General features: G+C 47.0%; 1 long non-coding RNA gene and 1 other non-coding gene across 2 annotated transcripts; both read right to left on the bottom strand.

Moving 5' to 3' along the window:
• Window positions 1–156: 156 nt before the first annotated feature.
• On the bottom strand, window positions 157–23224 carry LOC131920177 (uncharacterized). Its single transcript, XR_009381530.1, has 3 exons — window positions 22950–23224; window positions 1057–1220; window positions 157–273 (listed from the first exon to the last, which is right to left on the bottom strand). It is a non-coding gene; the product is annotated as an uncharacterized LOC131920177 (long non-coding RNA).
• Window positions 7127–7243, bottom strand: LOC131920208 (small nucleolar RNA SNORA26). Its single transcript, XR_009381555.1, has one exon. It is a non-coding gene; the product is annotated as a small nucleolar RNA SNORA26 (small nucleolar RNA).
• Window positions 23225–23475: the final 251 nt, after the last annotated feature.

The following is a 23475-nucleotide window of genomic DNA, read 5'->3' as shown; positions in this document are numbered from 1 at the left end:
TATCTCAAAACACAAACAAATAAAGAAACATACCTCAAAGATTCAAGTGGAACTGAGAGATAGGGTCTTTGCTGGGGTAGGGGGAAGCTGAAGGGGAAAGTTGGTAGGACGCCACAAGACTGATTTCTCTGGCCTTGTGGTGTTCTTTAAAGAGGAGAAGACCAATGGAAGAGTCTGAAGACTGATGGGGCAACATCCACCAGGCAGTTGTGGAATATGTGAGATGTCCACAGCTTTGGTTACCCACTCTGCCTGCACTGGGCTACACAGCATCTAAAAGAAGAGAATATAAATTATGCACTACTTGTGTTATAGTTCATTTGATCTTTATAATCCTACTAAGCTGGGTCTCTTAGCATTCTGATTTTACAAAGGAGAGGAAACAGAAACTCAGAGAGGCTAATCTACTGCTCTGAAGTCACTCAGCATAGAGTTAGGACACAAATTCACATGGTCTGACCCCAGACACCAATTCTTCTCCACTGCCTCTGTTATTGAAGTCACTCTTCAGAGCAGTCCTAAAGGGTGAATCTTCCCTCCAGTTTAGGGATGAATTCACTGAGAGTTAGCAGGTGAAGTGGCTTGGCCATACCTACACACTTAAGGCCCATCCAGTTCTGGATCCATGAAATTTGTGTCTGAAAACATGGGAGCTGTCTAGGGCACTGGATGGTTCAAGACTGTGCCTGGGTGGGCCAAGAAATGATGAGTTAGCTGTTGGGGACTTGGCCCCACCACCATAGCTCACTTCACCTCTGCATGCTCTCTGCTGTCTGGCCTTCTTGCTCCCCTGCTGGCTAAAACCTCTTTGGTTGGCCCACAGTCACTGCCCAGGCTCAGCTTTTGCACCAGAGGTCCTTGGTACTCTGCTCTTCAGGCACCACTCAGTGTCCCAGGGTGCATCCGACACACTTCATACATCTTACAGGATCTCAAGGTGACCCTGACCTTCAGGAGCCTCACTGATTGGCCTGGCTGAACATGTTTGTTATCAGCACCAGGCATGACTTTACTGTCATATCTTTTCTTCAGAGGATAGAACTGTAGCCAACTTACAGTTCATCTCATTGGAGCCACTCAGTGGCTCTGTGATCAAGCTGTCCCTCTGAGAGATTAGGAGCACAGGCTCAAGGGACTTGGATCACTTCACTGGTGAGTAGCAGAGCTGGGATCTGAATGTAGATGGCCCTTAACTTGCTGCCATGGATAGAACAAGCCACCTGTTGAGCAGAGAGAGACAGGAAAAGAGTAATCGAGGCATGTACATTTGGCGAGTGTGTGGAAAGATGACTCTGGTTAGGCCCTGGTAAATCACAGGTAGGCCAGACTCATCTAGTTCATTTAGTTTATACATGTCATTTTCACCATGGAATCTGGCTCAGGGGAAATATTCTGTGAACAGAAAGAGGGACTGAGGAAGTAATGGGCTCCTCTGGGAAGGTGAGGGTGATGACATTTTCATAAAGTCCCTGAGCCTTGGGCAGGTGACATGACTCAGATCATAAAGTTCTTGCTACACAGGCATGAGGACCTGAGTTTGGATCCCCAGAACCCACACAAATCTGGGTGTAGTGACACACATTGCAACCCCAGTGCCAGGGAGGTGGAGACAGAGATTTGTTGGTCTTGCTAGCCAGTCCGTCTAGTTGAGTCAGTGAGTTCCAGATTCAGTGAGATTCCTGAGAAGCTCAGTTAGTGAAGATGCTTGCAGCCAAGTCTGACTCCTTAAGTTTGATCCTAGGGACTCAAATGGTGGAAGGAGATAATCAACTCATACAAGCTGTCCTCTGACCTCCACATGTGCCATGGCTGGCCACAGAGAGGACTGATCAGGGTGAAAGTCTTCCCTAGGGAAATCACTATAGTTTTTGAATGTGTGTGTATTTATAAGACTTATGCTCATTTAAAGAGTTATTTTATTTTCATTTATGTGCACACGTGCATGCATGCATGAGTGCGTGCGTGTGTGTGTGTGTGTGTGTGTGTGTGTGTGTGTGTGTGTGTCTGTGATAAGGCCAGTGTGAGCCATCCTATGTAAGTGGTGGGAATTGAAAACTGGCCTCCTGCAAGTACAACAAGTAATCTTAACTGAAGTCATCTCCCCAAGCCGTACTTACGCTCCTTAAAAAAAATACATATTAGCTTTCTTCTGCTGTGACAAAACACCCAAGGCAAACAATTTAAAGGGAGGAGGATTGATTTTGGCTCACAGTTTCAGAGGCACAATCTACATTCCTTTGGAACTGTCTTGCTTGGTAAGGCGGAGTATCCCAGGGGGAAGTACATGTTATAACAAAACTTGGCCTTGTGGCCATCAGTAAGCAGAAAGAATAGAAGGACCAGTGATGAGTTATAGCACCCAAAGTTACACCACCAATGAACTACTTCCTCCAACATTTTCCACCTTCTACTTTCCAACAATGTCACCAAATTATAAATCTATCACTAGATTAATCCACCCGTGAAGTCTGAGTCCTCATGATCTAATCACTGCCCCAATCATTCCTCTGAATGCTACTACCATGTGATCAAGTTTTCGATGCAGAGCCTTTGCAGAGGTGCATGGAGACACTTCAATCCAAACCAGAAAAATGCATTTCCCTTTCCTTATCTTTCTTTTCTTAAATAACAGTTTTAGGTTTAGAAGAAAGTTAAGAAGATAGTACAAAGAGTTTCTTGTGTTCCATACCAAGTGTCCCCTGTCCTTAACATCATAATGTTAGGACAACAAGATGAGTCAGCAGGCAATGGCACTTGAAGCCAGGCTTGAGGACCTGAATTCAATCCCTGGGACCCACATGGTCCTACTGGTTGCCAACTGATCTCTACAAACATGCTATGGCATGCATACCCTCCCACAAATAAATAAGTATAATCAAATGTATGTAGATGAGTGTCTATGCCATAGTAGGTTTCTTAAAATGAATGAACAGATTTGATATACTTTTGCTAACTGAAGTTCATACTTTATTCATAGTGGTGCAGTTTTTAGTGAATGCCCTTCTCAGTCCCAGGACCCCTTCAGGATACTACATAGTCTGTTGCGTTGTTCCCTAGGCTCCCCTTGGCTGTGACCTTCACAGTTTTTAAAGTTACTGGAGACCCATGTTCTCCTGTGCTTACATGCTGGGTAATTCCACAGACAAATCAAGAGAGGCCCATCTGCTCCTTGTGTGGCATTGCTGGGGTGGATAGGTGGGGTGGGGTCCCCAGGGACCTCCCATCTTGAGCATTGCCACCAAGGAGGATAGAGAAAAAGGACAGTGTTTGGGGAATAGTCAGGCTGCTTTTTTGTCTGCCTTCACAAAAGGATTGAGGGCACAAGTAACGTCATCTGTGGAAGGAAATTCTGGGACATAGAAAAAGGACCTACTCCAGAGAGTTGGAAGGACACCCAAGCCTTCTCCTGTGTCTCTCCACACAGAGCTGGGAAGCAGGCTGGGGCTCACACACAGCCCTAGCCTTACAAAGACAGTGCAGCTCCCAGGCCTGAGTTTAAAACACCCTTGGTACACCTGCCAAACTTTGTAAATGGAGGGCCTGTCAGGAATAAGGCTAACCTGTGCCCCGTGGAGCAAGGTTGCCAGGGTTGGAGGTGCCAATTTACTGAGTGGGCTCCACACTCACAGACACTGACAAAGCAAGGTGGCTCAGAAATGGCCACCTGTGCCTTTGCTGACGCAGTCATGGTAACTCATTGCCTTCTACCAGGACTGTGCCGATTAATGCAGCCAACTCTCCTTCACTCAGCCATTAACCATTGGCAGGTTGGCAGGTGTCAGTTCCATCCGTGATGGTCAGAGACAGTGCTTTTGCCCAGCATGCAGAATATCTAAACACTGCTGACCACAGCTCTGCCTTGGCTGAAGAAGGATGTTTGCATCTCTGATGTATCTCTTGAGGTCACCATCTGTTTCCTTCCTGTGCCCTGATTGCTGAGAATCTCTAGGGGCTGGTGGCTGGTGACCTTAATGGCCCTTTCCTCCAGAGTCTCCCCTTTCCACTCTGCCACATTGTGTTTCCCTAGAGGCTAATGTCTCAGTATGACAATGTCAAAGACAGCAGGTACCCAAAATGCATCCCCACAGACTTGCCCCTCAGCAAGAGACACTCAGGGAACTCTTGGTTTTTCCTTTCTTTGTTTTGTCTCTTTTAAAGCATGGCCTCACTGCGTAGCTCTGGCTGGCCTGGAATCTCTCTTTGTTGAACTCACAGAGCCCCTTTTGCCTCTGTTTCTGAGTGCTGAGATTAAAGGCGGATATCACTACATTCAACATTTTATTTGCTTTTAAATACTTAAAAATTGAGGTTCAGCATGCACCCGCAGAGAAGTTAGTTTTGATTGCTAGCTCAGTGAACTTTTGTGTGTGCTCACTTATAATCACTTCCAGGATTGGGATGTAAAGCAGCCTCTTTGGGGCAACACTGTCTCTCTACTCCAGGAGGCACAGTTATACCCTCTGTACTGTGGCCTTGATTCTCTGGCTCCAGCATTACACACAGACATGTATGGGGCTGGGGCTGGGTATCAGTTGGTAAAGTGCTTGCCTAGCATGCAGAGTTTGATCTCCAGTACCACATGAACTTGGCTTAGTGCATGCTAATGATCCCTGCACTCAGGAGGTAGAGGCTGGAGGATCAGGTGGTTAAAGTCATCCTCTAGGCCAGCCTTGGCTACATGAATTCCTGTCTTTAAAAAAGCATTGCATAATTTGCTATATGGGTTGGCTTCTTTCTATCACAGTTTGAGTATGTAGTCACATTTCTGGTCCATTCCTCTTTGTTGCTGAGTGGATTCTAGTTTCTTTGGTAACTGCTTTGTGGCTTTTGGACAGTACTAAAAATACCTGTTAATGTGGGTAACTTCTATGGTGGGTAACTGAGTGCTCACATTGGTCAGGCAGACACCTGGCTGTGGAGCTGCTGGCCTTTAAGGGAGGCAGACCATTGCTAAGGGCAATTGCAGCTATTTACGGGCTGTGCTTTGACATCTTCACTAGAGAAATGTTTTTTCTTTGTTTTTACATTTGAGCATGTGTCTGTGCATAAAGTGTTAGATTGCTGGGAGAGGGGGCTTGCTTTTCCTGTTACTGTGATAAAATATTCTGACAGAAGCAACTCGGGGAAGAAGGTTTGTTTTAGTTCACAGTTCCAGGTTGTAGTTGTAAGATGAATCTTAAAAGGTCTTATTAATAGAAAACTCAGAGCCAGATATTGGGGTGAAATCTGAAAGATCAGAGAAGCAGAACAGGCCACAGCTAACCTCACCTCACCAACTTCTCAGTCGATCCTGTTTCCTCAAACTGGAAGCCTCGGAGTCCTCATCTGAATGGATCCCTGCTGAACTGCTGCTAAAAGCCTAAAAGCTTAAAAAGCCTCTAGTTCCTGGTCCTCACGCCTTATATACCTTCCTGCTTCCTGCTTCCTGCTTCCTGGGATTAAAGGTGTGTGTCACCATGCCTGGCTGTTTCCAGTGTGGTCTTGAACTCACAGAGATCCTGATGGATCTCTGCCTCCCAAGTGATAGGATTAAAGGCATATGCTACCACTGACTGGCCTCTATGTCTAATCTAGTGGTTGTTCTGTTCTCTGACCCCAGATAAGTTTTATTAGAGTACACAATATTTTAGGGAACACAAATATATCATGACATGTAGTATCCACGGCAGGGAAGTTGCAGAGAGAGTTGGTCACATCACATCAAGGAACAGAAGGTAACAAACACATGCGTACTCACACCTCAGCTCACCAGGGAGTGGTGCTGCCCACTTTTAGGCTGAGTGTTCCCACATCAAGTAATGTAATCAAGACAGTCCCCCACAGACATGCCTACAGGCCAATCTGATCCAGAAAATTTCTTACTGAAATTCTTCCCAAATGATTATACACTGTGAAAGTTAAGCACCAAAATTAATCACAGAGGCATGAGCAGAAGTGCACCTTAGATAAACACAAGTGGTCTCAGTTCTGAACTTGGAGAGAAGGGTAGGACTTCAGGGTGTTTTTTTCCTTGACACCTGGAGGGAGCTCTATGCCTGTGGGTGCATTTTCTTTTTTAAACTGCCATTTTTCATTAGACTATAAACATCAAGAGAGCAGAGACTAAGCTTGCTGAGGAATGGGTCTCCCATGCTTCACATTGATAATTTAATAACTGTAGCAACATCTGTGACCCCAGGCAGGCACCAGGCTCCTGAGACATCTGCATTAGTAAGGCCTCATCTAAGCCGGATAACAGTCCTGAGGAAGGGGAGTGAGAGTCCTCGTTAAGGCCCCGTGAGCATGGAGGTCAGAGGACAGCTTTCTGTTGTTGATTCTGGTTTATCACCTTGTTCTGAGTCAGGGTTGCTCTTGTTTCTGCCATGTTGTGTCCTTCAGGCTATCTGGCCTGCATGCTTCTACACAATTCTGTCTCTGTCCCATCTCACAATGTATATGATGGAGGTGAGGGGGACAGATGCATACCACCACCTTGAACTCAAGTTACCAGGCTTGGGGGCAAACACTTTTACCCACTGAGCCACCTCACCAGTCCCACCTTGAAATAGACTCTCTGGTTGGCCTGAAACTCACTAACTTCCTGCCTCAGCTTCCTGTGCACTGGGATTGCAGGAACACCTCCCTGCAGTAGAGACATTCTTCCCACTAAGCTAATCCTAAAAGTTGAATTTTTTGTTTGTTTGTTTGTTTGTTTTTTTCGAGACAGGGTTTCTCTGTGTAGTTTTGGTGTCTGTCCTGGATCTCACTCTGTAGACCAGGCTGGCCTGGAACTCACAGAGACCCGCCTGGCTATGCTTCTCAAGTGCTGGGATTAAAGGCATGCGCCACCAACGCAAAGCAAGGTTGAATGTTTTTAGCTCAAGAGCCCCGACTTCTACTCCACAAAGACAGAATCTTATTGTATAGCCAAGGCTGGCCTAGAGTTCCCAATCCTGACTTAGCCTCCAAGTGCTCACAGTGCATCATGCCCAGGTCTGCAGCTTGCCTTTTATGTCACAGGGTCCCTCCCTCCCTCCCTCCCTCCCTCCCTCCCTCCCTCCCTCCCTCCCTCCTTTCCTTCCTTCTTTCCTTCCTTCCTTCCTTCCTTCCTTCCTTCCTTCCTTCCTTCCTTCCTTCCTTCCGGTTCAACTGTGACTCCAGACAGGATGCAAACAGTAGTATTTTAATCTGTTCTCTGGGTGGTGTAGAGAGACTCACTTTACCCTTCTCTGGGCTGTGTTCACTTTTACCTTCAGATATGTTGCCTTCCTTCTTCTCTTCCTCCTCTCCTTCCTTCTCCTCCTCCTCTTCCACCTCCTCCACCTCCTTCTTTCCCATACCCACCCCTTCCCCCTGCTTCCCTTCTTGAGCTGCGATGGCGCTGCCAGGCTGTGTTAGTCTCTTGCAGCTCAGTGTTAACTGTGGAAAGGCAGGAAAAGTCACTTGCTTTTGTTCTTTCAAGGTTTTCTACCTCCCCCCACGCACACATCTGGCCAATACTTTGTGGATCTCAGCAATTCCTTTAATGACTTTGAAAACCTACCAGAAGCAGCTATTTGCCTGAGGGATCCCAGTTTAAGGGAACACTAGATTCAGACTCCTGTACCAAACTTGTGCCCAGTGATCTGCCAGCTGCCTTAGCATGAGGCTGGAGTCGGACCCGTTCATTCACTGATAGGTAAGGTTATATATTACTTAGAACTAAAGCTGCACCTGTGCAGACAGACTTCCAGAGTCCCAAGTCCACCCTGGAAGGCTCTTACTGCCTCAGATAAGGCTAGGTTCAAAGCCCCCCACCTCACATCTGACTCTGTGGGAAGGAGAGGCTGGCCTTTTGCTTATTTTTCAGTCATGAATCTGACACGTGTCTTACTGCATATGGGCAATTGTACCCACCCAGAGGGAGACTGTTACCCAGTGGAATTCCTGGGCCAATGGCTGGAGGGCTTCCAACTGTGAGTATAGGCTTATTTTAAACCTCTTAGGAGCACTGGACTTAAAAGCAATGTTCTGGTAAGTTATGAAAAGATTCCTCCCGTCATGCTAATCATCACTTTTGGAACGTGTTTGTTGGGTGGATTTGGAATTTGGATTGTTTTTCTTCTTTAAACAGGTCTGGTTTCTGCCATCCCTATGGGGTAGGCATGTCGATGGGGTGAGGTGCTTGGAGGCCAAGCAACTGAATCCCCACTAATCCTAGCTCAGGAGGGCTTCAGGGCTGAGCTGAAAACTCCCTGCCTGGGCACCTATCCAGCAGGAAACAGAGCTTTGCAAGGTTATGAAACAACACCCCAGAGAGCTACTGAGCCCATAGCTCGGGAAGGGGAGGAGAGAAGGGAGGAGATACCCAGAGGGGCCTTGCCATTGCAGGCCAAGGGCAGTTCTCAGCAGGCAAAACCTAAAACATCCCACAAGTGTAAGAAGAGATACTTGGCCTCCTCAGAAACCGAAGGAAAATACACACTCTAGCAGCAGTAGAACATTATCTTCCTCCTATCAGACTGGCAAATATGAAAACATAACGACCCCCAGTGCTGGAGAGGGTGTAGGGAGTGGACATTCTGCTCTGCTCCAGGAGGGAGTATGGAACGTGTGGCCACCCTGCTGGAAATGCGGGGAAAGCCCCAGGAGTCGGCATCCCAATACTGTGCTCTTCTATTTCCAAGAGCTTGGTTTAAAGAATCGAGCTATGACCAGAGACGCATGGTCAAGGATGGTCGCCGGCCAGCATTGTTCACAAGAACAAGACTGGCGCTGGGAGACTGCTCAGTCTGCGACCCAGAGAGGTCGAGGTCACTTGCCCAAAGCCACCCAGCTAGTAAGAGCTGGGTTTTGGGTTCAGATCTGCAGCCATGCCACCAGCCCGAGGCTAGACTGCTTCTTACGTTATGGAAGGAAAAGAGGTGGCAGGTGTGGGTGGAGGTCCTCCCAGTGTTTGCAACCTACCCCATGCGCTCGCACTAACGCCGTACCAGGTGCGCTTGCACTAGGGCTGTACCAGGTGAGCTCACACTAGCGCCGTACCAGGTGAGCTCACACTAGCGCCGTACCAGGTGAGCTCACACTAGCGCCGTACCAGGTGAGCTCGCACTAGCGCCGTACCAGGTGAGCTCGCACTAGCGCTGTACCAGGTGTGCTTGCACTAGCGCTGTACCAGGTGTGCTTGCACTAGCGCCGTATCAGGTGTGCTTGCACTAGCGCTGTTCCAGGAGCGCTGGCACTAGCGCTCTAGTTTCACCAGCACCTCAGTTGATGAGTGGTTGCCAGAAGGGCTTTGGAGTAAGGGCTTTTGTGCTCTGTAAGGGCCCTGAAAGTAGCTTCACTGAAGGAACTGGTTGCTAGGAGACATTTCCTCAAAAAGTTTCCTTTGGAAAATGAGCCCAGGCTTGCCCATAACCCAGTCTTGTTATACCCGGAGAAGAACATCCCGTTGTGGGTTCCCCACAAGGTGTTGGCAGCAGATGCAGTTCCTTCTCAAACTGCTTCTTTCTGGTCCTAGCTCAGAGCTCATCTTAGGATGTGCCAACACACCCGGACTCCTCAAGAGAAAGCACCCTTTGAGGTGATCTGCCTGCACCCCCACTTCATAAATGAGGAAAGCAAGGCATGGCTGAGGGACTCGTGCTGCGAGACTGGCTTCTCTTTCATCATGGCACATGATGGCTCCCACAGGCCTTGTGAAGCATTTCAAAGTGGTCCGAGGAGCAGACAAGTATTTTGCTTATGTGGAAATGAGCGGCTGACATTTATTGGGAATCTATGATGTGTCAAACACTGGGCTATGTCTTGTCTTTTTTGTTGTGAGCCTAGTCTTCAGTGGCTGAGCCAGTCCCTGGGCTGTACCTTTAGGATCTTCATATGCAGACTCTGGCCTCAAGGTCATTTTAACACCAGTGTCTAACAGCTTTTGTTTTGGGATGAAGGGTCATCTCATCCTGCCTCTGTGTGTCTAGAAAAGGTTGACTGTATATTGGACATGGTTTAGATTCTGGATTCTGTTTTCTTCCCAAGAAAAATGTTAAGTATTGTCTTAGTAGGCAGTAAAATTTCTAGGTAATTCCTTAGTACTTCCATGGGCTGTTTTCCCATTTATCTAATAGGGAATATAGCTGGTTTTGCTCTTTGTTTGGAGAGGATTTCTGCAAAGCACTGGCTATTTCTCAAGTTCTTCAGACTTGGCTGGCTCCTCAGTGAGCTTTCTCTTCTGAGGATCCTGAGGGATTTGGTGTCAGCTTCTTTAGAGGGCAGGAGAGGCCTCTCCCTGCAGCATGCCCTTGTTTCTTTCTGGTGCAGCCTTTCTGGTGGCTTAGCTGGGTGCCTGTGAGCAATGTCCTCATGTCTGTCTCCACTGCCTGACTGTCAGTATCGCAGGTCACCTCACCCTCCTAACTGCTTATCACTGGTGAATCTCAGCTGGGCTCATAGGGCAAGACTTTGTGGGTCATGTGGGCCCATATAGATCCTTCAGACAACCTCCTTTTGTGTATGTTTAACTAATGTCCCTGTATGTGTGTGTGGGGTACATGTGAAGGTCAGAGGACAATTTCAGATGTTATTCCACAGGCACCATCTATTTTTTTATTATTTTTTGAGACATAGCCTCTCATTGACCTGGAGCTTACCCAGTAGGCCAAGCTGGCTGGCTAATGAGCCCCAAGGATCCAACCATCTTAGTCTCCTGGGATTACAAATATGTACCTCCAGGCCAAGATCTTGGTTGAAACATGGGTCTGAGGACTTAACTGGTACAGAGTAGGCACTTAGCAAGTGAGCCACCTTCCTGGCTCCAGCTCCGTGTTTGTTTTCTGCCTCATTTACCAGCTACAGGGGCTTATCTGGGTCACATGACCTCTACTAGCCCTAAACATTCCAGAATGACCCCTTTCTTATCCTTGAAATGAGCAGCAGCAGTAACAGGTTAGTGACCCTAAGCACCAGGTACCCCTTAGCTTCCGGACCTGCCCGGGGAGTGATTGTTCTTGTTTTCCAAAGGGAGAGCCTGTGGCTCAGAGACTGTCATCTGCCCAAAGGCTCACAGTTGGCAAATGGCCAAGCTGCATTTGCTTCCTATGCCTGGAAGAAGCCACCTCTTCTTCAGGATCCAAACTTGGGTGCTTCTCTATCACTCAAAGCTCCTTTGGGTGAGGTATGGGGGACAATGGGTCCTCTAGAATGGGGCAAAGGCAGGAAAATCATCCGTGAAGCTCTGCTCAGATTCTGTTACATCAAGCGAGATCATGTTTCCTCCATTCTGGCGCCATGAGCAGGGCAGAGGAACGGGCAGGCAGCCACTTCCCTGGTTATTCAAGTAGAAAATTACAGGTGCCCCAAATAGCCTGGGCATTCTTTTATTAATGAATAAGCAGTGAGTTGGTGGAGCTGGCATGGGGCTGGTGTTGCCTGCACCTCTTTCCACTGGCTGCTTTCCCAAGATCTTCAGGGACCCGTGCCTCTTAGTCCTCTGAGGAGCTGGAGCCAATGTCAAGTTAGAGTGGGTGCACCTTCAGGGCTTGGTCCTAGTGAGAGGGAGGGAGGCATGGCTTCACTCTACAAGAAAATGAGGGCCTCCGGTTCAAATAGGATCAGGTGCTAGAGTTGAGGCCATTTTTTCAGCTGTGTGGCCTTGGGCAAATGGTTTCACTCCTCTGGGCATTTCATGTCTTCTGAAAAAGAATCCTGAACTCACAAAAAACCCTTTCTCTCGATGATGATTTTAATACTCACTCATTGTAGATGATGAAGAGACAGAACAGGAAGAAGGATATAAAACATTCCATCCTGACCCCTTGCTCTTTCTCAGTTAACAAGGCTAGGATTAAGGCCAACCCAAGCTTCCCCTAGGCACACATGGGGAGATGGCTAGTCCAGACCCAGCCAGCTACCATGCTTTGTGGTGGGTCAGCACTTGCAACCCACAGGCAGCCCTCAGTTAACCACCTGGATGCAGGTGACCCCAGCACCCCATAACTTCTGTTTTTCTAGTCCAGTCTGTAGCTAGAGTTTTCCTGCCTGGCCCACAGTCAGGACAAACCTCTCTCACCTGCCAGTCCCACAGCCACTCAGACCCGACTAAGTAAACACAGAGACTTATATTGGTTACAAACTGTATGGCCATGGCAGGCTTCTTGCTAACTTTTCTTACAGCTTAAATTAATCCATTTCCATTAATCTATACCTTGCCACGTGGCTCGTGGCTTACCGGTATCTTCACATGCTGTTTGTCATCATGGTGGCGGCTGGCAGTGTCTCTCTGACTCAGCCTTCTACTTCCCAGCTTTATTCTCCTCCTTGTCCCGCCTACACTTCCTGCCTAGCCAATGGCCAATCAGTGTTTTATTTATTGACTAATCAGCAACACATTTGCCATACAGAACATCCCACAGCACCAGTCCCCACAACATCCTCCAGCCTCTGGCTTCATTCAGAGCCATAGAGAGGATGGGGTAAAAAAAAAAAAAAAGCCATTTAGTGAGCTCCTGGCATGGATGTGAGGCAAATCCAGGGCCTGGGACCTGATAATGGTATCTGTGGCCCCCTGCCCTGTCAGTTGGCCTGGGAAGCTGTAGCTCATCTTTGCTTCCTGGGGCTTCTCTTGGGTTACTTTGGGACTAGTTAATGTATTAAAAGGCTACCATGCTAACTGTCAGCATGTGTCACACATGGGTCCTAGACATTGTGGTTATCATCAACTGTGGTTCACAGCCTGAGGCCAACTCTGATTTGGAACCCAACTGGAAATGAACCTTAGGAATGAATCCCCAACAGGCAGGATATACCAACAGTGCTGATCACCTGCTCTGCTGCCCACAGGCATAGCAGTAGAATGCCTGTCCTCAGTCCCTTCCATAAGGGATAAAACCAAAGCTCAGAGGAAGTATATGATTTTCCTAAGGCCACCCAGCTGCAGTTACACACCTGAACTCATTCTCAGGTTTGTCCTCATGGAATGTCTTACTCTGTCCAGGAAGCTCAGCTGTTGTTGGTTGTTTTTGCTCTTTTGGGGGGCCTGCTACCCAGCTCCCAAATAAAGCACACACGGAGGCTTATTATTAATTATAAATGCTTGGCCTTAGCTTGATTTGTTTCTAGTCAGGTTTTCTTTCTTTCCTTCTTTTTTTTTTTTTTTTTTTTTTTTTTTTTTTTGAGACAGGGTTTCTCTGTGTAGCTTTGCGCCTTTCCTGGAACTCACTCTGTAGCCCAGGCTGGCCTCGAACTCACAGAGATCCACCTGACTCTGCCTCCTGAGTGCTGTGATTAAAGGCGTGCACCACTACTGCCCAGTTTAGTGGATTTTCTTATCTTAAATTATCCTGTCACCCTTATGCCTCTGGGCTTTTCCTGTTCTCTTACTTCTGTAAATCTTACTCTTACTCTGTGGCTTTTTTGTATAGCTGGGTGGCTGGCTCCTGATGTCCTTCTCCTTCTCTGGCTACTCCTAGATCTCCTCCCAGATTTCTCCTCTGCCTGCCAGCCTTCCCTATCCTTTCTTCTGCCTTGCTATTGGCTGCTCAGCTCTTTATTAGACCATTAGGTGTTCTAGACAGGCCCAGTAATACAGCTTCACAGAATTAAACAAATGAAACATAAACAAAAGTAACACATCTTAAAATAATATTCTATAACATTCAGCCTGTTGGGATGAAGAAGAGCTAGCCCCCTGTCCCCAGAGCCCTGTCCTGTGGGAGAGTACCATTTGTAACTTTCTGAAATTTCTTGAGTGCTAATGGCTAGGGAGGAATCTTTGGCTCTGGGCTCAGCCTGTGTTAGTGTAGATCATGGCAGGACCATTCCTAGCTCTGTCATTCTCTCTACTTCTCTAGACAGACCTCAGTATCACATTTGTAAAATGGGCTAACGCAGTGCTGCCGACTGGATTGCTCTCTCAAAGTCTTGGTGTGCAAGAAGTGCACAGAAAACCAGCTCTTGAAAGCTGTTCTCACCAGTGGAGGACTTGAGTGTTTCTGAAGGCTAGCCTGCTTTCCACCATGCAGGGGTGGGGCTGGTACTGAAAGGATGATAAACGACGCTGGTGGCGGTGCAGTGGCGGTGCTGGAGGTGCTGGTTACCAATGGAAAAGGTCATGACAGAACCCAGTATTAGTTTTCAGAGCTTTATTAGGAGGAAAATGGGGAGGGGGAGAGGAGAGCCAGGCCTGGAAAGAGAGCAAGATGGCGGGGTGGGGGGAGAGGGGAGCAGAGCAGAGAGAGCAGAGGGAGCATAGGGTCTGCATCTGGCTTTTAAGGTGCAGATTGTGTGACCACACTGTGCACACATAGTCACCAGCGCCCACTGATGACGTAAGATGCAAGACCCTGAACTGTGCCTGTGCAGTCATGTAGCTGGAGTGAGGGCAGAATTCTAACAGGTTCTATCTAGGAAGTCCTGCTTTCTCTGGCATTTGGAACATTCTTCTACACCAGGTAAGGCTGCGTAGGTCCAGACTATCACTCAGGCCCTATATGAGGAGGTGGGAGTGGTGCCCGCAAAACTTGGACAGCAGGCTGGTATTGTGTGTCCAGAGAGTGTGCCATTGAGCAGGTGTAGTGCTGCCAGTGCTACTTTGGCAGTATATCCCAGACAGGAAGATGTCTCCTGACCCTAGACAACTCCTTGCACTGGTACTCCTTCATTCTTTTAGACAGGGTCTCTCCCTGGCCTGGAGCTAGCCAATTAAGCTAGACTGGCTGACCACTGAGACCCAGGGATCTTCTTGTCTTTATCTTCTTAGTGCTGAGATTACAGGTGTGGAGCACAGCCCTGTGCCCAGTGTTTCTACATGGGTTCTGGGGCTCAAACTTAGTCTTTGTGCTTATGAGACAAGCACTTTACTGGCTAAGCCATTTCCCAAGTCTCAGCTGACCTCTTTCTAGATGAGTCCTATTGTAGATTGGCAGGGTCACATTGCCTGCTATAAGAAATAAAATCTTACAGTTCATTTTCAAAATAAAAGTACCTTGAGTTGGCACAAGTCCAACTACAGATAAATAAGAAAAGCTAGGCCCTGATGGTAGCCTGCTAAATTAGCTACCCCTCTGCCCAAATTTGAAGTTTAGAGAGGCTTGCCTAATGACCTGCAGATGTGCCAAGGTCATGTGCTTGGTAAGCTTTAATGGCGTAGAGATGAACACACATATGGTCTTTGTTGAGAAATTGGCAGATGTTAAGTGGTGGAGGGAACATGAGACCTAGATGATGTGAAAGACTGTACCCTCCTGATCACTCAGCCAATGAGGAAAGGGAGGAAGGGCCCTGATTCAGAATTAGAAAGGCTGTCCGCTGTGCTCAGTTAGCATGCCCACCACTCTGGGCAGACGTCTGGCTTTGCAAAGTAGTAAAACAAGCTGCCCCCTTTGTCTCCTCTGTCTCCCTCCGTTGTTCTCATTACCGAGTGATCTTTATTGTTCACACAGCCAGGATCCTCCCTGAACTCCAGCCAGTGAGCTGCTTGGCCAGATAAAAATAACAACCAAATAGTAGCTGTCTGTGGAGCTCCTGCTGGGTGCCCTATTTTGTTCTTGGTGGGTTCTACTAACCACTTACAAAGGAGGAGGCTGAGGCTGAGGAGTCAAAGAGGTGGCCAAGGTCACAGGCTTCCATAGCGGAAGTGTGTCTGATGATAGGAACAGGTTCCTGATGCTATCCTGAAACAAGTCTAGCCTTGGGGCTCCCATGCCAGCTTCTGGCCTGTGCCCCAGTTTCTGTCTAGCTCTGATCCCTGTGCCCTCTCCTACAGCATGCCTCAGCCTCTGCCTCCTGGTTGAGCTGCTCAAGGTGCCCAGAATGGCATCAAGGCTTTTTTCCTCAGCTTTGGTACTGAAAGCTCCCCTCACCTAGACTGTCTGGCTTACTCTTCTAGAATGCTGTTGAGATGGGCACTCCTCTAAGAACGTTTCTTGATGACCTCTCCCCAAGACTAGGTAAGAACTGTAAGTCATTACCTCCATGGAAGGGTTGAGCTGAAGGCCTCTCAGAGAGACCATCCCCACCTAGCAACCAGAAGCTTGGCCTTTAGGGCTGACAAGTCTTTGCCTTGGAATACTTCAGAGACTTGGCTAGCTAGAAGAAAGCATTGGTTCTTGCAGCCTGCTTAAGTCTACAGGCCACAGACATCCTCAGACGGCCCTTGCTCGAGGTGCTATGACTCCTAGTGGCCCAGCCAGAGGAGTGCCCACTGGTTGCAGCGGGTGGCCCAAACCTGAGAAGTCACCATGGCTTTCCCTTTCCAAAGGCGTTCCTGGAAAGAGTGCTCCTGGCTTCTGGACAAATAGACCCCTGAACTTCAATGCTGAGCTTGCTAACTGGTGCAGACATAGAGAGACTGTGTTGGAAACAGGTACCTAGGCTAGAAGTAATCTCAGTACCACACTTGTACTTTACAACAGCCTAAGTGACTTCTGTGTTATCTTAGGGCCAGGCCAATGCTGACGCCCACAGGCATTATGTTCACCTCAGTCATTTTCCCTAGACTCTAAATTGTGGGCACTATCTCTGAGCCAACAGTATCCATCCATGTGAAAGAAGCCAGACGTACTTTGTAAAGAATTTCAATGTAAACATGTCTGCAATTTGTTGTGCACTTGGGATTTAGTTAATTGTTACCAGAAAACTTTTTCCTAAAAGTGTTCTGTGCTTGAATATGGCTAAAGTAAATGACCTGGTGTCAGACTCTCAAAGTTTGGACCAGTGACGGCTGAATAAGTCGTACTGAACCAAGTTTCCTTCTTACCTCACCTGGATTGTTTCCCTGCCAGCCATAAAGGACCCTCCACATAGCCTGGTCTACATAGCAAGCTCCAGGACAGCCAGGGCTACATAACGAGAACTTTCTCATCACCATGCTTACTTTCCATGGCTTTAGTTTCTACAGTGCTTGCTCTTTGGGTGGCCAAGCTTGCCATTCATTATTTATTTTCATTATTTATTATTTATTTATTCATTTATTCATCCATCCATTCATTCATTCATTTATTTATGCTAACTTCTTACTTTTATACTTACCTCATTCACTACATTTCAGATTTCTTTTCTATATTAATTTAAAGCTATAAACTTCTCCTTTAGTACTATTGCAGCCAAATCCCACAAGTTTCAATGTAGAGCAATTTTATTGTTATTCAACCCAAAGATTTTCTTGACATCTCCTTTGGTTAATTCCTTCTGCGGGGGAGCGTTTCTAGACAAGTTTTCTCTGTGTAGCTCTGGCTCTCCTGGAACTCACTCTGTAGATCAGGCTGGCTTTGAACTCTCAGAGATCTTCCTGCCTCTGCCTTCAGAGTGCTGGGACTAAAGGTGTGTGCTACCTCTGCCCAGCTTCTTTGGTTAATTTTTAAATGTTTCATATTTTCCAAGTATATGTCCTTGCTCTTGTTTCTTTTTTATTTGTTTCTTACTAACTTTTACTTGTGCTATAAACACACACTATGGTATGAATGAATAATCTTGAATCTTAGGTATCTAGGTTTGTTTTATAACCTATGGTATGGTCAACATTTGTAAATACTCTACTGGTATTAGAAAAAAAATCTAGAGGCTTCAAAGCAAACCTTTTAAATCAAGCATGCTACTTAAAAAAATAAAGAAAAAAAAAACCCGCAATGAGACCCCAGTAATATAGCCACCAGGTTCACAAAAATAGTACAAAATGTGAGTAAGGATGTGGGCTGTCAGTGATGTGGTCATGGATGGTGGATTTGAATGTGTTATAACCAGTTTGGGTTCAGGAACAAGTGAGAAGGGATGTGCCCTCAGGCTTCTAGATTCTTACCTGAGAGACTCGGAAATGTGTGCAAGAAAGCTCACGCCTAATGTTCTAAGAACTCCCAAATGTCTGACAACCATGGTACGGGCAGATTACACTGTGGAGTGCTTGAAGATCTGCCCCGGACACATAACACAACACTGATGAATCTCAGGAATACGATGTTAAGTGAGGAAGCAAACTGTGGGAAGCAGCACCCACTGGCTGCATTTAATGTTAAGCTGGAATAGAAAGAGGTTAGAACTCTGGGATTATGTGACAATGGCCAGGAGAATGGTGATACTTGATGGTGACTGGGAGGAAAGGTCACCAGGGCACAGGTGTCTTTCCAGGCCACAGTCAGCTACTTGCTTTAGCAGGTAGTTGGGTCCATGCTTTTTGTTGCACCTTGTGTACTTATACATTTTCTAAATAGTCTTTTGTAAGTTCTTAATTATTAGAATAATTTTAAAAGTTTTACAATTATAATAAAACATTTTAGACTTTACTCACCCACAAATAATCTTTGAGGAAGAAAGAAACAGACTTGCAAAGGACCAGTGTGTTGTTCATCCTCTGGTCAGTCCTGAAATCTTGTATCTAGTCACCCAAAAGGACTCACATGGGGATGTTAACGGAAAGAAAATGACTGACCTCCTAGAGGAAGGGCCAAAATTGGGGTTTCTAGAGGCTCTTCCCTTGGCCTCAGGATGATCAGTGAGTAATTCTAAATGAGGCTTCTAAAGGCAGGATGGCTGTGGCTTTTAGAGCATACTTGGTGGGGGACATGCTGACTCTGGGACCTGAAGGGAAGGTTTTCTCCTTTTAGGGATGCTAGTTCTGGATGATGAGCTCCTGGGACATGCCTCCCTGAAAAGCCTGAAGTTTCTTTTTGATCTCCTTTCTCATAGAACCTAAATTTCAACTCAGGTCTCCAGAAAGCGCCAAAGACTCCACCCCTACCACTCTGAGATCTTTATCTCCTTCACCCCAGGATTATTGAGGGTGGAGGGCCTGGAGAATGAGCTCAGACATACAGAAGCGGCAGCTGGTCCTTTGAGGCATGTCCATGCTGGCATCCAACCTTCATCGTGGTAACCGGTGGAGTTTGAATTTACGATGTTCTGCAAAGTCAGGGAAGCCTGAGGAGGAAGCATGATCTTTCCCAGTGCTTGGGCACTCAGTTTATACTATGGGTCTTCTGGAGCAGATTATGACCACCAGGGGGCCCTGAGGCTGAGCTGGAGTCTTCTCCATGCCTCAGAACTATTCTCAGAATAAATGAATAAGCTCCCTCTATGGCAGCCACAGGCTTACTTTTTCATTCATGTCTACTGTCTGATCTTCAGAGTGGGCTCTGATCTGATACGTGTGTGTGTGTGTGTGTGTGTGTGTGTGTGTGTGTGTGTGTGTTGATATATATCAATATCTGTGCCTATATCCATATTTGCTATATATGTGTGTACATAGTGTTTAGAAAAACAATGCCTGTAGAGACCAAATGTCCATGTCTAGTGTCTTCCTCTATCCCTTTCTAGCTTACTTTTGAGACAGGTCTTTCGCTGAATCTGGAGCTCATGGGGCTAGCCATTGCTCCAGTGATCTTCACTTTGTCTATCCCCAGTGCTGGGGTTACAGATATATGCCTCTGACTCCGGCTTTTATGTGGGTATTTGGGAACCCAGACTTAGGTCTTGTGTGCATGGCAGGCACTTTGCTGGTTGGACCATCTCCCAAGCTCCTTCTAAGAAGGGATACAGACACACAGGGACAATCTACCCTGAAGATGAGGAAGCCAGGGTCAGAGACTGAGTGGAGCTGCACATGTACCAGCTGAGGAACTCTATTACTGCCACAGGTAGGGAAGACATGGAATGGATCCCTAGAGCCTTCTGGGGAGGTACCCTGACAATACTTTAACTCCTGCTCTAGAATTGGAAAGAAAAATCCTGCTGTTGGTTTTTTTTTTGTTTTTTTGTTTTTGTTTTTTTTTTTTTTTTTTTTACAGCAGCCTGAAAGAACTAACATGTCACTACCCAGTGCTTAGCTGGACTCACAGCATCACCACCATTGTAGAAGCTGTTTGCTTGAAAGCCCACAGGACCCTCCAGAAATATTTGTCACATCATGTATCCCAAAACAACCCAAGCCATTTCTAAGAGGCTAGGCAGATAGAGAAAACCTTTCCTTATCCTTCAGAATGACAGACACCATCCCAGCCCCCGTTCTGGCACAGTCCTTGCAGGTTCTGGTGTGCTATTCCCTTGGGACACCCCAGGCCCTATTCCAAGCTTCCTTAGGAGCAAGATATCAGGACGATCAAGTGAAGCTTACCCAGCTGCACAGGCTGCCACGGCAAAAGAAAGTCCCCAGCCTGTTTGTTGCCTAGGCCCCAGGCTCTGCGATCTGATTTCTCCCTGAACAAAGCAACTTATTCAGGCAGCATGGTAGACTCCCTGTTATCTGAGAGTGGGTCCTGGCCCCATCAGGGAGCTGTGATTTGGGTTGCAGCCTGCAGGAAAGCTACCCTTTGGTTTGGCCTCTCCTGTTCCACCTCCCAGAAAGAAATGTGATACTTCTGAACTTTAGGACCCTATTCACTGAGGCTCCTGGGGGTGCTGTTAATTTCCCTGGCAATGTGAAGATTTATTTTGATCCTAGAATGGCTTCAATCCTAATGCTTGGGAAATTGAAAATGTTGGCTAGGGGATCCCTTATATGCAAGTTTCAGTCCTGAACTGGTGGTGAACAGCAAATTTTATCCCTCAGAGCCTGTTCTTTGGGTTTGCTGGAATCTGGGCTTGGGTTCCTTTGTTATGTAGAGCAATTTTGTAGCAGTTCAATAGCTGGAAAGCATCCTAGCATTACTGCCCCCCCCCCATGCTGCCGTGTGTGTGTGTGTGTGTGTGTGTGTGTGTGTGTGTGTGTGTGTGTGTGTGTAGGGGGGGGTGTCTGTGCGTACACGCACATACGCGCATGCATGTATGGCAGATACATGTGTGTGGTGTGTGTGTAGGCCAGAGGCCAACCTCAGGTGCTGTTCCTCTGGTGCTGTCCACTTCATTTCTCTTAATTTGTTGAGATAAGGTTTCTCACTAGGCTGGCTGGCCAGCAAACCCCAGAGACCAATCTGTCCCCATCACTGGGATTGCAAGCACACGCCACCACGCCCAGCTTTTTCATGTGGATTCTAGGGCAAAAAACTCAGGACTTCACTTTACTAATTGAACTCTCTTTCTCTAGCCCCAGGCATTTTTATTTTGTCTTTTTGAAGTATCCATACTATGGATGAGAAGGGCGAACCCCAGAGCCAGAGTGCAGGGACAGGCTGGCTGGGCTGTGCATAATTCTGGGAGACCTGGACTTTGGTTTCTGTGGGAAGAATCTGAGTCCCAGGCTGGGGACAGGGCTGTTTGATGTGCTTCACAGTTCCTAGCTGTGCACCTTGGGCAGGGTTAGCTCTTAAGGAAATGTTTATTTCCATCCTCCTATTTTCTCCCCTGTCTCCCTTTACCCCTGTCTTAGTCAATGTTCTATTCCTGTGAAGAGACACCATGGCCATGGCAATGCTTATAAGGGAAAACATTTCATTGGAGCTGGCTTATAGTTCAGAGGTTTAGTCCATTATGCTCATGGCAGGAAGCATGGTGGCATGCAGGCAGATATGGTGATGGAGAAGGAGCTGAGAGTTCTATATCTGGATCAGCAGAGACACTGGGCCTGGCTTGAGCATCTGAAACATCAAAGTGACACTCTTTCTCCAACAAGGCCACACCTACCCTAACAAGGACATGCTTCTTAATAGCACCACTCCCTAATGACCAAGCATTCAAATATATGAGTCTATGGGGACCGTTTCTAGTCAAACCACCATAACCTCTAACCCATTGTCTAGCCACACTAGGAGGAAAGATGGAACCCAAAGACAGGTACTATCTTGCCCAGAGTAACTCATCTTAGGTGAAAGTATTTTTTCATGTTAGTGGCTAGAGCTCATGGATGAAGAAAAGGTAGATGAAGCAAGGGAAATTAATTAAGTAATTCTTCCATGGAGGAAGCATGATTTACCCACAGCTTGAGGCATCCATCTTGGGCTCTTCTACCCACTTCCTTTCTGAGGTAATGAAACTCGTGGAAAGAGAAGAGGCCCTGGTGAACTCACTCAGAGGATATTCACTGGTCTAGGCTAAGAATTTCCATTTGTTGTTTTACATTTCTGCATCTGCTTTTTTATCTTTCTCTCTCAGCTCTGTCTTAAGTAACAGACAAAACAAAACAAAACAAACAAAACACCCTCAAAACACCTGATGTAGCTCAGTTGATAGAGTGCTTGCCTAGGACGGATGTAAAAACAAAGCTCTCACCTCAAAGGGAGTAAGGTGTAGTTTATTCTACAGCCAAATGTGAGTGGCCATGGCTTAGGAGTGCAGATTCAGGTCACCCCAAATACCACATTTCAATGTGGCAGCAGTTTTATGAAGGGCTTACAATAACACAAGAAAGAAAACTATAAACCAGGGCATTTTAATTTTAATGCCTTGTTGGAAGCAGCAGGCAGAGGAGTGACAGTGAAGCAGGGACTCTCTACTCCAGGCTTTGGATGATATCTGTTGATAGTCTCAAGATCTCTGGGTTGGTGGAAGACAGGGGTCTGCTTGTACATTCTGAAAGGGATTTCACCTTACAGTTAGGATGTTAGGTCATACTCAGAAGTGGGCAATGAATGACTATTAAGAAGGCTGGGATAAAGTTAACTCAAGTTAAAAAAAATCTCATTGGTCGGGAGTGGGGCTAGGAAGCTAAGCTGGCCACAAGAGCCCACCAGGCTCTTGAAGAGGAACTGGGAAGCTAGAAGCTCTTTGTCCCCGGGAACAGGGTGTATGATCTCATACCACAGGCCTGCGTAGATCCTCCTGGAATCTAGTTCTTCCCCTGACTGATCAATCTTTGATACCTAGATGAACCAGGGTACCAGGGCCTCACTCCTGTTCCTCCTGAGGTCCAGAAGTGCCCAGTCTTCCATGTTGCCCTCCTCAGAGTTCCCAGCATTCACCAGAACCTCTTGGGGTTGATTCCTCGCCTGTTGGTGTCTGTACCCAGTTCTTCCCAGTGGCTTATCTCTAGGGCCTGGTACTCTGGACTCAGTAGGTGACAGGATTTAGAATAATCTAAGAGACAAACCTCTGGGCAAGGAGATTTTCTATATTGGGTAAATTGAGGTGAGAGGCCTTACCTTAAATGAAGTTGGCACCATTCTGTGGGATGGGGACCCAGAATGAAGAAAAAAGGAGAATGGAGTTGAACAGCAGTGTTCATCTTTTTCTCTCTGCCTCCTGACTGCAGGTGCGATGTGACCTGCTGCCCTGCTGCTGTAACTTCCCAACGGCGAGGGACTTGGCTGGTCAACGAGGCACCAAACAAACGCTTTCTTCCTGAAGTTGTTTTTGTCAGAGTCTCATCACAGTAACTAATGAAGTACAGAACCCTGAATATCAGCCTGGATGCTCTGTGAACTTGACCTTCAACTTGCCCTTGAGTCCTTCATGAGAAACCAGTCCTGCCTCTCCCTTCTCTCCCTCCCTCAATTTATTGAATTTCTTCTATGTGCTAGGGGCTGGGGATACAGTGGTAACCCATGAGTCAAACATTGTCTCTCTTCCTTCCATGATAAATTACAGGGTCAGAGATGATGTGGTCAGCACTGTGGACTCCAGAGAGTTTTGGGAATGTGCCCGGATTTGCCCTGGCCTAGGGTAGTA

This window comes from Peromyscus eremicus, chromosome 9, assembly GCF_949786415.1.
Source record: "Peromyscus eremicus chromosome 9, PerEre_H2_v1, whole genome shotgun sequence".
NCBI classification, from domain to species: Eukaryota; Metazoa; Chordata; class Mammalia; order Rodentia; family Cricetidae; genus Peromyscus; species Peromyscus eremicus.
Note: the sequence above shows the minus strand (reverse complement) of the source record. Positions and strands in the feature narration are given on the sequence as shown.